We start from the raw sequence: 15,321 nt of genomic DNA, 5'->3' as shown, positions 1-15,321 counted from the left end.
TATTAAGGAATTATCACAATTGACACTGGTTTTCACTTTTCAATTTTCTTTTTATCATTTAAATTTTCTTTTTTTGCGTTTATCATCTAAACGAGCGCCTTCGACACTTTTCTCAAAACGGCAGTTGCAATCAGTACAGGAAATCCCAGAAGTCAACCAAGATTTCCGTACTGGTCGGCGATCTGGGTCTGTAGCAATTAGCTGGCTCGTGATAAAAATGTTATCACAAACTCGTCGAACATCTCATTCTATATGTATTGCTTGCAGCAATACCACTCACGCGCGATTAACATGCATCCGATAGATGGCACTACACGGATGAATGAAATATTCATATAAACAGGCTGCACGGGGCCGTTCGTTATGTTCCTTTACCATATGGCCATGGATTTCCTACAGTAACGATCCAAAAATTCTCACCGGAAACATGTGCGAATGCTATACGATAAATGAACTCGATAAAATATAAACAGGCGCGCGGCTGGTAACCGCGAAATCCCCGAAACTTCACAGGGTGATTATTATCAAATTAACAGCGTGATTAGCACAGATCCTGCGTTGCAGCAGAGAACCAGGAAACCAACCTTGATTAGACGGACTCTGCACGATTTAGATAAATTTCGGCAAACCGGAAATTCGAACGTCCAGAAAAAAAAGGAAAACGCCAAAAACACAACTAGATAGATTTCCAATTGGAAAAGATAGATAAAAAAAAACAGCGATTACAAGTACGCGATAAGAGACATTTACCCGAAATACGATAAAACGATTCGATAACTTCTGCGTTTCCTCTCTGACGAATTTTACTTCTCTATTGAATTTATTTGTTTGATATTTTTATCTTTTTTTTTTATTTATTTTTATAATATTAATACAAGCAATAAAAGCGGCAAAATTTTTTGCGGGGATGCGAAATAGCGCGACCTCTCGTACACGTAGTCGCTCGTAGACTGAAAACAGAATATCCGAAAATCCAATTCGAATAGTTACAAACGGTAAAGTGAACGGCAATGCCATTCGCTTACGTTCGGCAGATAGATGCGTATGTATGCGAGCGACTTTTCATATGGGGTTGCACAAACACTCCGGCCCGGAACCGGATCAACCGCACAAAATGCGGTAGCGAGCGAGGCACCACGGATACCCCGTCCAAAGGATCGGAACCTAAGTCCCGAGCTAGCTAGTGAATGCACACGTTTGGCATCTGCCTTTCCCATCCATTCCAGCAATGAAACCCTTAAGGATGAGGGGCAAGCTCCAGCATACTCTCACCCTAGGAGTTCATACGCAACCGTCCAGTAGTTGACTCATACATTCAAGTGCACCCACACTTCTGGCACGTTTGCCGGTACTCCAAGTCTACTCACCAAGGGACTCTGGATCCAATTGGAAATGAAACGGAATTTTACAGTGTACTTGCATTACTCAGTGCATATAATCGATTGTGTATATGTGGTGAAGCTCCTAGGTGAGTGTGTGAGGCCACTCGACAGAAATAAACAAGAAAAAACTTGCTGGCGCCGAAAAGCCGCCGCTCTTACTTCAGCATCTCATCCCGCTCTCTTAAGTGTAAAAGTCCAGAGAGTGAGAGGGTAGCCACTCGTTTACTTTCATTACTCACTAAACTCACACATGCAGAAAACCCTGGGACCAGTTCTTTCAGAAATTTCTCTTACACTCTTCATTGCAAGAGAGACCAATTCACAAACATTTACTCTCTCTTAAGGGAAATTCTCGTGGTTCGCCTCGCGTTTTGAGTAGCAACACTCTCTTCATCACTGCAGAGTAACCGCATTGAAGAGATCATTATGCTCAGAACAATACTGAAATTTTCCAGCTGTCATTCTGTCTCTGATTTGCGCTCACTTAGTTGGGCGCTGATCCGACTGGGATTGATTTGCAATTATTTATAATTTGGTAAATATTAATCTAAATGCCAAAGATATTTCCAAGTATATGAATCGTGTTATTCTAGTTCTGCGTTATTTATCTTTTCTATGAGGTCTAACATTCAATGTCATGATGTATGTACGCAGAGCGATGTATTACCGGTAGAAAGATTTTATTTACAGCTCTCCGAACTAAGGGGATTCCAGTGAAACAGCCAAAAATGCGACTAGCGGCAACAAAAGATATGCGAGAATATTAAGTCTTATCGTAATTAGCTTTTATCTTGGAACTTATAAAAGCAGATGGTGGTCAAAGGGTAGTATAGGTCCTGGGGCGAAACATGGATTGGTACCCACGACGAAGCATAAAATCTAAGAAACGCCTGCCGAGCCAACATTAACAGCGTTACTAACATGGCATGGTGCCCAGAACTCCTGACAATCAGCTCATTTGTTAAACGGATAACAAACAGTAAACTCCAATTACTTAATGCTCTCAGCTGCAATTTTGCCCTGGGTAGTCCTTTGATCACCTTGAAAATCGTTCAGGAATGCAGAAACCGTTTGAACTCTATTTCTTGATTCAACTACTTTGTGTACTTCGTCACTGTGGCGTAGAGAGAACTGAAATCTCGGATGCTATAGTGAAAGAGGGGCCAATCTCCTCTATGCCAGGACTGGAACCAGCAATTGGAGTATCAGCAGCATTGGCTAAGTTTATCTTCAAAAACTGGGGACAAGCTTCCTACAATGGCAGAGTCTAAATGTTGCTCGACACACTAAACTTTTCCTACCAGAACCCAATATGCGTACCGCAAAGTTTATCCTGTCGAAAACCAGGGGGACTTGCAGGAGTATTGTGGGCATTCTGACAGGCCATTATTCACTAGCTGGGCATATGTTCAGAATAGGAATTACTCAAAATGATACGTGTGCCTCCTGTAATGAAGAAGCGGAATCCACGGAGCATTTTCTATGTGAATGCCCCGCCTATGGACGCATCAGATCTTTTGTGCTGATGTTCTACAGTTGCGATGGGTAGCATCACATCCACTAACGGAAGTCCTGCGATACGTTACCGATTCTGGAATATTCTGTTAGATGGGGGTGGCGAATACAATGGGCCAACACAGCTTGAGTGCTCAGAAGACGCAGCTTCTTCCCCACCATACACACACACGCCACCTCGCGAAGTTTAGTATAGGTCCCAGGACGAAATGCGGATTGGTTGCAAACCGAGGTAGATTTGATCACCAAGCGAAGAAAGCAAATGTCGATAAAGATCAGGATTGGTGAACATATCATACAGTCGCAGCCAACGCTTAAATACCTAGGAGTCATGGTTGACCAAAGACTGAAATTTAAATCCTATTTTGAAAATTACGCAACCAAAGCTTGCGGGGTGGTGGTCCTAAGCAAAGCCGTCCGCTCCACCTCATTTTATGCATCTCCAGTCTGGATCATCTTTGAAGTTGGAATCAAATGAACGAAAAATCGCAGCTCCATACCGATTGAGTGCATTGCGAACGTCGTGCGCTTACCCTACAACATCAGACGAAGCCGCCTGTGTGGTAGCGACATGATCCCCATCGACATCTTGGCGAACGACGGTGGACGCCTCTATGACCCATCATTGGCAGTCGGCGAGTCCTGTTCTTATCGTTGGCAATTAACAAAAAGTGAATCTATTTTGGAATGACAAAAAAGATGGGATGATTCACCTAAAGAACGCGCCACACACAAGATTATTCCAGATGTCTCAAAATAGATTAAACCAAGCCACGGTGAGGTTAGTTACCATCTAACTAAATTTCTACACGGAGGGTAGCATTCATACCTTTATCGCTTCGGATATGATGATTTTGTTTATTGCCCGACATGCGTGATGATTCCGGAAGGTGCGGAGGCGGAAATTGGAACCGGGGCAAGGTTGACACCCGAGAATATCGTGGACCACATGCTATCTTGTGAAATATTTTGGAGGGCTGTGGAAGAACTTATCAAGGCGATCCACAATCTGCTCAGGAAGGAGAAGCTTCGGAGGAAAGTTACAAATAACGACACAAGGCGCAGTTCGTAACTAAATCTGCCCTGTGGCATAATACCGAAATGGCAGTTCCGCGGAGTAAGCGAAGGAGGTAGGTTTTGAACCTTTCCGCCTTCAAAAGCATAAGAAAGACAGAAAGACTGACAGACAGCCAGTAAACCGATTTTAATAAGTTTTTGTTTTACACAAAACCTTAAAACGATGCAGTTGAATTTACTCAAAAAATACGATATTACTTTTTCACTAACCTAGGTTTTGTTTAGATTACTGGGAGGAGTCGCAGCTCCGAGCACTCAGGTCTTTGTTAGGCCCATTGTATTATCCCCGTAAATTGCCTATTCAAAGGCTTCCCATCTGCGGGGTTTATAGGCTTTAGCGAAATCAGGGTAGTAATCTCGGGCTAGTGCAATGCTGACCACATTGCCTCCTACAGTGTACTGTAGTGTACCGTTACGGTTTTGAATGAAGTGCTCTAACACACTTCAAGGCCCTGATCCAATATGGATTGCTGCGCCAACGATTATTATTATATATTTCTAGGTTCCAACGATATTTTGCTAACACGTTAGCTTGGAGTCGAAATGTACTCCTAAATACTGTTGTACCAATTGGACTTTCGCCTCTGCTAAGGTGAGTAGCGTATTGCTACCTCCTTGACGTTCCTAGTAAACATAACTAGATCAGTCTTCCTAGCGTTCACCGTGAGTCCATTGCAGAGGCTCCAACTGGGGATTTCATGTGGAGTTGCCTTCAAGCGGTCATATGAGTCCGCAAAATTTACCGGTAATTATTACGGCTAAATCGTCCGCAAATGCTTGCGCGAAGACTTTTTTGTCCTCCAGCAGCCATAACAAGTATGCATTACCAGGAGCCATAAAAGAGGTAAGAAAACCCCTTCCTGTGGGCAGTCCAATAGACATTTTGCTTCAATAGACTTCTGGCCTACTAGTATGTGGATTTTTCTTCACTTCATCATCCATCCATATAGGGGTTCTAACATTACCAGCGGTTCGATTCTATGCTGTCTTGTCGTATTATTGTATTGTATTGTATTGTCGCGAATGAGGCATAATTGAAGGCACCGTCCACCACGAATGCGTCCAAGACGTATTCTTTTTAAGACATCACCTTTTCAATTTTTGGAGTGAACTCATGAAGTGCTTTCTCCGTAGATTTGCCAGATTCGGTACTCCATCTCAACAAATCTCAACCTACGAAGCGTCCACAGGACGTTCTTGCTAAAATGTCTGTCACGCATCTAACCTTACGCCTTGAGCAATTGCGTAGGTACCCCAGTCTTTGTCAGCTCCGTATTCAAACTGCCCAAAAGAAACATTTGGATAGCCGAAGTATGCCCACATGCAGCCTCGATGACAATCAAAGACCCAGACCACAGTTTCTATGTAACACTAAATTGGGGCCGGAACCGAAGAAATCCAGTAAAGCTGAAACGCATATTATTTCTAAATTGCAATACCTTTAACATTGGAAAATAACAGTTAATTCTTAATAAAATGAAAAGGGACAACAGTGTCTTAATTATCAAGAGTTTGAACTCACGAAATCATACTGTGTCATATGTCATATGCAACTACCTCCATCCCACAGCTGGATGCCCTATAGACAAGGAGGATCCCTCTGGAATGCTAAGCCAACATCAAGTGGAATTACAGGTATTCCTTGCCAACAGTACATTCGAAATCCTTCCTATATCGGCGAGAGAATTATTTCGCCGACAAATATAACGACAAATTCTACGATACTAAGCACATTGATGGCAAAGGTTATGAGGGTTCAGGAATCCTAAATAAAAGTCGTATAAAGCACCACGTCATAGAGCATTTTGCCTAAAGCTATATGCAAGCGACATCTATATGCGTAGTATAAAGGGGGGATCCTCTCACAACTTCTGCTGAATATTACTCTCCGAGATTTGCCATCTCTGCAGAACAGTTTGAAACTCTTCTCAACCCACTTATAGTTGGAGACTTCAATTTCACGTATTTGGGCGCGCGCCTAATCTTACCTAGACACAAAGTCCTTCGGGATGCCTTATCGACGGACGAGGAATTCGACGTGTTATCATGCTATCATTCAATCTACTGGTCAAATCGCCATAAAATACCTGACCTTATCGGGTTTGGCATAAAGACGAAGTACATATCTACGCAAATCGGATTTGATCTTAGCTCTGATCCTTCGCCGGTTCTCATAACTTTTTCAAATCTCCCTTTCCCCCTACCAAGTCCGTCAAATTACGACAAAGCAACCAGACTGGCTTAAGTATCGGAAGTGTGTCCTTGAAATCAAACCTCAAATTCGAGCAGACTGTACATCTCTCCACCGAAGTATTAGCATCAGTTGCCCTCCATGCAACACCGAAGGTCCCCATGTGCAGTTTCAGATGCAAATGACAACTAAGCCGTGAGTGACAACGGTGTAGATTGTCCAATCCGAAAACAGAATCTGGCAGCAGCTAAAAAGGAGCTACCAAAAGCTTTGAAAAAGGAGAAACATGAGGATCAAAGGCGCTTCCTTGAAAATCGAACAGCGTGCACTACCACGAATTTTGGAGAGCTGGAAGCATTGTCACTTTCGATTCCTCGGGATGCATTCCAACCGATTCGTTTTAAAGTTTCCGAAGTTTTAAGACTATTGCAAGACCACATTGATCCTTAAAATGGTTATGGTTTCGACCTTATTACGGGCAAAATGACCAAGAATTGTATGGGGCTCTGCACTGGAATCTATACTAGTGCAAAATGCGCACATACCACTCGCACAAACAAACTTCCTTCTCTGTAGCTTCGACAATGCGAGTTGTTGCGTATGCCGAACCTGGCGGCATGATCCCCTATGGGCCAGTGTCATAATCTTGAATGCATTTGCACGCGTCTGCGATAGAAGCTCTCGCGATCGGGCTATGTTATAAGTGGGCCAAATTCTCCTTGACTTGGCACGGTGCGTAAGCTTTCGCCATCTAAGGCCCACGGCTGCTAGGTAGTGCGAGTAGACTTCACCCCTGACAGTCGCCAGCGAAACACCGACTGTATTCACCGAAGGGCTGCCAAGAGCAGAGCCACGTCTGGCTAATCCGTCAGCCCGCTTATTCCCCTCTATGTCCCTATGCCCGGGAAGCCAGAGAAGGGTGATCTTAAGCGTGTCGTCCAGATGGTTCAGCACGTCACTGCACTGCCCCACCAGCCTGGAAGATGTCGTCGCTGGGTATAAGACCCTGATGGCCGCTCGGCTGGCGGTCAGAATGGCTGTGTTACGCTTGGGGCTCGAATCTGGCTCCAGCGATCGACGACATCCAAAATCGTCAGTACTTCGTCCATCCTCATGTAGGGGGCTAAAAATTCTTCGGAGGATTCTTCTCTACCTAGGATCGCAGAAAGGAAATCCAGGAACGTGGTGGCAATTATGCGAAAAACCGGGTCCTGGGTGGAAATTATACCCTTCCTACGTGAAGATTGTGCAAGTCCCTATATTAACTCTTTTTCTGTTTTTTTTTTCTATTACGGGCCCCTGGGAAAACTCCGGGTCCCTTATTTTACTTCTACAAGGGTTTCAAAGCTCCCCTGTGTCTGCACAAAGCTGCTGACGAAAGCCGTCCCACCGCTCGCAAGAGAAAAAGGTGTGTTCAGCGTCGTCCGCCACTCCATTGCAGAACAATACAATCAGGAGATCGCGCCTTCCCAATCCTGTGCAGGTAAGACTGAAAACCTCCATGCCCGCTAAGAGTTTTGGTAAGAAAGCAACCAATCTCACCATGCGTTCGGTTCAGTCAGGGATCTAAATTGTCGATGACCCGCGCAGTCCATCTGCCCCCCGGCTCGTTTTGTCAAGAGAGTTATCACTCGATAAGGGTGCCATGATGTTCTTCACGGGCAACCATCTCTTTTAAATTCTCGTACTTACGGCGGTAGATAGCTTTGTGCTTCTTGGCAAGGAGAGTATCGAGGATCACTCTCGCGATCACCATCACGGCGAGTTCGGACAGTGCGATAAGCGGACGCCATTCGCAAAGCTCCCCGTCTCTGCACATGAGCAAGGTGCTTACGATGCCCCCCTTGTCAAGCCCATACCTTCGTTCCATAGACGTCCCTTAGTAGATATAGCGCACCTAACATTCGCCATTAGCGGACTCAAGGCTGCGACTCCAGCTGCGGCCCTGTCTTCGGTTTTTCCCAGCGCAAGGCTGAAACCGTGAGCAGTCATTCAATAGTGTTCAACAGTGCGTCCGGCAACAAGTGCCGCAACGTCGTCTGCATAACTGACCAGGCGCGACTCTTTGTGCATATCGAGTCTCAGAAGACTATCATAAGAAGCTTTCCAGGGGGTCGGGCCTAGGATGGATCCCTATGGTGGCCCTCTAGCGTCTCATAGAGCGGTCTTTCAGATCCCTCAATATCCGCAAGAGATAGCTTGGCACGTAGAATGAGTTTTCTAATGTATATAACATATCTGTCCGTCTTACGGAATTGAAGGCATTTTTGACATCAAGCGTTATGAGGAACACTATCCGTCGAGATTGGCGGCTGTGAACGGCATCTAAGACCTCCAATACAGCATCCACTGTGGTTCTCCTTGTTCTGAAACCGAACTGTTTTGGGGCTAAGTCCCCGGCAGCGGGGATCGCTTCAGCGAGTCTACTCCTGATGAGCTTTTCAAGACGGGAGCTTTAGGTCTCCTTTACCGCTGCTGGAAAATGCCCTCCTGCAAGTAAGCGTTCACCGCCTTAAGCAGCAAGTCTGGCCGTTGGTGGAACACCGGTTTGTAGACTTCCATCGGGATGCCATCAGGACCTGCCTCCTTTTTGTTTTTCATAGTGAGAACTGCTTCTTCGAGCTCTCTCATTGTGAAAAGTGGAAAATCCCCGACGTTTTCCGTGCTATTGATATTAACTCGTACAGGATGTCGGGGGAACAACGCCCGTACAATGCAGTCCGTCTGGTTGGTAATTAGTATGCAAGGCCTCCGCAGAGCCCCCATTTTCCGGATGACAAGGTTACAGCCAAGTCCCCACGGGTCTTCATTCACTTCGTTGAAAAGGTTCTGCCAGCTGCGAGCTTTGCTTTTACTTATCGCGCCGCGGAGTCTCCTCTTTTCTGATCTATACTGTGCCTTCATGGCGCATGCTTCCTCATTGGAATGCAAACGTTGTGCCAAGCGGCGCAGCTTACGACACTGCCTCCGTAGGTCGGCAATTTTTGCCGTACATAGAAGGCTTGTCGCGGCGGGGGCCCTTCCGGGGGATTGGAAGCTTCACATGCCGTCATTATCAGGTCCATCATTGAACTTACGACGGTGGCAGCTTCGACGCTATTACCCCTCGCAGCGTTCTCCAGCGCGGCTCTGTTTGTTCCAAGAGCTTCGATAAACTTCTCGATGTTTACCCTCGCGACATTTCACAGGCAGGGGTAACGTCGGGTTGGTGCTCGCCGACAAGTAGCGTCAACCACTTCGTAAGCATGTACTGGGGATCACTTGCCGACAAGTCTTCTAGGACTCGCCACCCGTCCACCGATGATGCCAGAGTTTCCGACGTAAGAGTGATGTCAGGAATGCTTTCTTGACAAGCTGGGTCCCGAAACATCGGCGATTCGGTGTTTAAAACTACGAGCCCGGATCTCGTCACTATTTCCAGATTCCGTTTCCCATTGGAGTCTGACTGAGGCATGACCCATTCAAGGGCCCTGGCATTAAAATCACCACCTACAAGGATCCGTCCCTCCGTGCTCGAAAGGGCGTCAACCAGAGCATCAAGCCGGCGCCGAAAGTCCCGCGTCGTCTCGTTAGGCGTCAGGTAAACGTTAAAAAACGTTATCCCTAAACACCGAATCTAGACAAACCCATTCCCTCGGCCTTGGACAAGAAGACGAAGTCGAACGTCGTTCCGAACCCACATGGGAGCGGTGTCCGATAAGTCGAGATGTCATGAAGCCGGGTCCTTGTTTCGGTATTCCTCGCTAATTGGCACTAAATTAGCATTTACTTCCGCAGCGAACTGTACTAGCAACTGGTGAGCTGTTGCACTCTGGTGCATATTAATTTGTAAAATGCGAATCATCTAAACCGCGCCCTTTACAATTCCGTCCTGAAGATTGGACACCGTCCCGAGCCCGCAGTGTGTGCGACGCTATCACCAGACCTCCCTGCAGAGAACGCAACTTTCGCTTTCATTGCAGGTCTTCGCTTGATGACCTACTTGGCCACATCTCCGGCATGCTATCTTCCAGTCCGGTCCCTTGAATGTTGCTGACGTATGTCCGCAGTCCAGGCATCTGTAACACTTGGTGGGGACTATCCGCATTCGTACCCGGCATACTACCCATCCAGTTTTGATACTCCTGCTGCTAAGGAGTTTCCTCCCATATGGTTCGTGGGCTTTCACCACGGAGAGCTTTGGCCTCGAGTATTTACAGAGGTGATACCTATCTGGGCATTGGTTACATCTGGACATTCACGCTTTATCGCTTCCTCCAATTCGACCTTTTCTGTGAGGCAGTCAAGGTCCGGATTTCTAGAAAAGACATGGGCTCTAGGCTAAAACAAGAGCCTTCTCCCCCAATAACCCCTTAATCGCTTCACAGAACGTACTTAGAGCGACTCCATCATTCTTTGTTTTCCGTATGGAAGATACCGCTGCTCCGTTATCATCGCGTTTCCTCCTGTAGCAGGTTTCACTAAGGAGTTCTGAAAATGTCTTGCCTTCCTTCGGCTTAATGAGCAGAGCCGATGGTCAAGTTCTTCTTCGTCTCCTCGTCTTTTCTGTTACTGGCTTTTGTTGTGCAGCCTTCTTGTCTTTAGACAGACGAGTTTCTGGCGGCGTAGTTAGTTGTTTGTTTTTTTTGCGTCTTCGCCTTCTTTTTTGGGCCCTGGAAAATACTTTGATAAAGTCTCCTTCAGGCATGTCGTTTTCTTTCCGCCTTTTCCCCAGGTCGCTTTGCAGTGGGCTAACTGCGGGCCGTTTGGTGCAAGCAGTGTTCTCAGCAGAGAGTGCGGCTGTTTTTGCTCTCCAATCGTCTTCGGTGTTCGCCTATAGAAGGAGATGCAGTTCAATAGTTCCTCCAGTTCCATCAGCCCGTTTTTGACGCCTTTACTGACGTTACTCGGGCGGAACGTTGCCAACCGCATACGGTTCACCACTGCTGCGCATTTCCTGATGAGTCTTTCCTCATCGCTCTAGCTAGGGCGATCGATTGCACTTGCGCTCGGTTTGTGTCCGAATCCATCTGCTCAGGACTGGCGATTCTGACTGGGCTACGTTGCTTTGTTTTCAAGGATACGACTAGAGCAAGAATGCGGTTAAGATTTTGGGATGGCCCCTTGATTTTGAAGGTCAAGGTGAAAGTTCCACCATCAACAACTTTTTCAGTTGTTTGGCTTGAACGTATATATGAATCTGACCTTTTTAGGGGAGGGCAATCTATAATCTTCAGGGGGGGTTCTTGAATCCTCCTCTTAATGATTGCTTACTAGCTAAACAAAAAATAAACAAAAGACTACGCTCTAAGGTCACAGCTCAGGAAAAGGTTGAATGAATTGAAAAGTGTTCTCTACGCGTTTGGCTGGAGACAAGTTTCTTGGTCCTGACGAGCATCGTGTCTAGCGATTTGGTTGCACACGTAGATAGCTGGTGACACTGACCGCTGACATTCATGAATTTTCCTTGAAAATAGGGTTTGCAGAATTTGCAATTGAAGGACGACTTCACCCAAGTATTGGCTTTTATCTTCATTGAATATTTATCATAATGTACTTATCCAATCCTCTGATCGAAAAAGGGCTAGAACCGTTTACACTTGCAATGACTCACGCAAGTTACCCACGAGACGTGCAATTAAACCTTTCTAACATACGACAAGACACGTCACGAAAATTGCAACCCCTTTCATTCAAAAAGGGTTAATTTCTTCACAGGATAACTATTGAAAACCATAAGGACATAGGGTCAGACCCTGAAGTATCCTTTTCAATCGTCGTCCCATACCCGGCGTGAACTAACAACAGAACAAACAACTTTTATTTGATTTTTTTATAGTTCGCCACGACTCCTCCTCACTTGTGAACGCAGAAAAATTTTCTTTCGTCTTTTTGTTGCTTTCTTCGTTTTTGGCATTTTCATTACATGCGAATTTTGGTGAATACAAATACGCCAACAATGAGTCATTGCTTTCGATTGAATTTTTCCCAGCTTTTACGCTCTTTTTTGGAATATCCTTTTCACTCGACATTTTCGCTTTTAGCCGGAAAAATATGTCGAACCATTGAATACTCGTAGCAACAGCAGCGTATATTGAAATGGTGGCCACTCTACTAGGAAAAGCGTAGGGAAAAATAGCGCTGAAAATCTGAAGGTCGAAGGACAAATAATGGCAAAGTTGTCTGTATAGTTTTGAGAAGGGGTTGTCGTCAACATAGCTAACTGGCTATTGGCGGATAGAGGAAGGACTAGGGCCAACGATGATGTCAGTTCTTGAATGTTATGGCGCTGGGGGTTATTTTTATGAGATAGATAAAGGACTGCTAACTATAAGTTTTCACGATGATGTTGTACACATGCCGAAATTTCGATGTGGATAATTTTCTGAGGAGATATTTCTAAAGAGGCCGGAATTGATAGACTGGCCCAAGTTGGAAACGGCATGATTACCAGCAAAATAAGGAATCAAGGCGAACTGAATGAGTCAGCCAGGCCAGGGTCTGAGCAACTATAAAAGCAAACAATGCGAGTTGGGGCAGTTTTACGAGCTAACATGATTTGTTAGTTGGCAACAAGGATTTGGATTTGTTTGTCACCAGAAATGAATGAAATCTTTGAGCTAATTTCTATTTAGTGTCGTATCCTTGTAAGTGTTGTTCATAAAGGGCAAGATATGTTCCAGTTATCCTAAAGTTTGCAAGGTACATGTCGGACATTTCAAAGGTAATTTCCTCTCGACGTTCAGCAGAAAAAATTGAATTTTCTCCCCCTATCTTGCCTTGATCTATGCGTTAAGTACATTATGGAAGTACTCGTATCTGAAAATCCGGCTAATACTTTTGAGGTGAATACCTTCAAAAGGGATTCCTGTACTACGTATTGTAGGTAATCCAAGAAGTTTTGCTATGCACGAGCTCAAGTCACCTCGCGTGTACAAAATATGTATAAGGAAGCGCACACGTCGTTAGCCGCCCACGTTTTCAGATCTCATCGTTGCTAATCATCTTGGCTTCCTGAAAAATATATCAGCAAAAAAACAAGCTCCCTTCGCAATCTTCACCAAGTTTATGTTCATAACGAACATTAAAGTGGAAGGGAGTGAATATTGGAACAGAGAGAAGGGCAGGAAGCTGAACGATGAATGTAACCTGAACGAGCATATCGAGATGGGACCAAGGTGAACGGAGAGGCAAATATTTCAGTGGCAAAAGTGCGACATAGACTTCTGCATTGCCACCGTCAAGAGCTGGGCTGACTAGTGGCATTAGTAACAGGAACGGCGGTTCAACTAGCGCCGAATATTCCATACACGTACGCTTTTGACATTTAATTAGTCTACCCCCTGGTAGACCTTTGCAACCCTCGCAGTTCAGTGCCGGGTGGCGGTGATGAGTCCTGCGAAAAAAGAGTAAGAAGAAAAAAAACTACTCAAGAAAAAGTTTTCGCTCGTGTGCCGCGCCATATATCCCTTATTCCACCAACTTTTTCCGGGGCCAACTGGCGAGTATTAGTCCTGGGCTTGTAGGGGAGAGGCAGGAGTAATTTTATGTAGTGCGTTTACGAATCTTACAACCAAGAACCCTGAAAACATTTGCTGCTTTGTAGTAGAAGTAAAACCGTATCCTTCCAGGACATGCAAGCAATTTTTTTTCTGACTTTTGAATAGACTTCCTGGAGGACTTGGCCTATGATTGGATTCCAAGTAGTGATACAATGGACGGATACTGTGGCATTGGTGTACATTACGAACTGAATCTGCATGTCCTTAAAATCTACTTATTGGTAATCGAACCGCCAAATCTCCTATCCGACAGGACACTCCGCCAAAGCATGGAAAATGGTTACGGTGACATCGGTGGCTGGTTGATGTCGTTGCTGTCATTATTCCGGGTCGCGACTAGCGTTGCTTCCATTCCTCGCCTACCCACCTATTACTTCTGCGGCAGGAGTAAGTGGATCAAGTGGTGAAAACAAGGACTCTGCTCTAGAGACACGTCCACCTGTTAATTTTATCATGAGTCTTGTTTTTCCGTGGCTAGAATTCCACTTCTCCTGCCTTCAAAGAACAGACTCAAGTTTTTCTTTACCTTACACACCTTCTCCCCAACCTGGCACGCAAGTGACGTTGTCAGTGAAGGTATACTCTTGAAATCCTCGGTGTATGTGATATACGAGTGGCTTTGTCTGTTTGCGTGATAAATTGTGTCTTTATGAGCTATTTATTAATTCGGGACTCCACTCTATTTCCTTTTATTGTCATCTGGACTTTTCTTTTTTATTATAACAGGAGCGTAATAGCAGGGGGTAGAGTCTAGTGAAAGCTGTTGATTTTTCTTGTCTTGCTTTAGTTTTTCTCCAGTGCCTGTTGTTCAGAATACCTCAACCCTTAGCTGTTCTGCTTGCTTTTGTGTTGCTCTAAAAAGAGAGGGACCAAAGGACCGTGGAATATTGTTAGAAGTTATCACGTTACAGGAGTCCTGGCTTCATTAACATGGACAACCTTATGGCTAAGATTTTGTGCTAAAACGAAGGCGAGTGGTCGAAGGAGCATATCGTGTACATAGTTAAATAGGAGGGTAGCACTTCGACCACTCCACTCGACCCCTATTCTCAGCTAACTCTTGGCTGTTGTGATGATAATTATGCACCTGATCCTGAAATATTTTGCTGTGGATTAATTAGAATGCCAGAGTGGAGATAGTTCGGATGGAATATCTAATAAAATCTAGAAGAAAGTAATCTAGCTTAATGTTTTCCATATTATGATGAAGGGAAGGATTAATTTATGTATGTGTGTCAAGAAAAATTAAGTTCATGTTTTTTTGATAGAACTAAACATATAAACCAGATTTATGGAGGGAGGAGACACATGAGCTGCAATGCGAAGTCCTTTTCAACTTCCATTAAGTGCGATTTGATAGCAGCTGAGAGTGTGGTAAGGATTTCGAAGGTTCTCATATAATATGAATGGAAGATAGTTGAATCGGGTTTGTGGATATCCTACTTTACGATCAACCTAATGCAATGCAGAAAAACAACGCAGAAGTGGTATTTTGACATGTGATCCGTTAACAACAATTAGGGGGAGTAGGGAGATTATTGTGGAATACTTTAGCCTTGACTATTGGTGAATACACTAACTGTATGTAAAGACAAGTCGGCATTTCAGTGGCTCG

General features: G+C 44.9%; 1 protein-coding gene across 18 annotated transcripts in view; it reads right to left on the bottom strand.

Annotated features, from left to right (window-relative positions):
• The window catches only part of LOC119653550 (homeobox protein 5), a 1,045,448-nt gene that overhangs the window by 838,847 nt on the left and 191,280 nt on the right, over positions 1-15,321 (bottom strand). For 5 of the 18 annotated variants that reach the window (XM_038058250.1, XM_038058251.1, XM_038058253.1 and 2 more), the window contains exon 1: positions 585-972. The exons of 1 other annotated variant lie outside the window; for it this stretch is intronic. The gene's annotated coding sequence lies outside the window, so the exon portion shown is untranslated. Of the gene's footprint in view, positions 1-584; positions 977-1,025; positions 1,343-15,321 lie in introns of those variants that run through there. 12 more of the 18 variants (XM_038058254.1, XM_038058255.1, XM_038058256.1 and 9 more) reach the window with 6 other exon arrangements.

The sequence above is a fragment of the Hermetia illucens genome, chromosome 4, assembly GCF_905115235.1.
Source record: "Hermetia illucens chromosome 4, iHerIll2.2.curated.20191125, whole genome shotgun sequence".
Classification (NCBI taxonomy): domain Eukaryota; kingdom Metazoa; phylum Arthropoda; class Insecta; order Diptera; family Stratiomyidae; genus Hermetia; species Hermetia illucens.
This window is presented reverse-complemented; position numbering and strand designations above follow the sequence as displayed.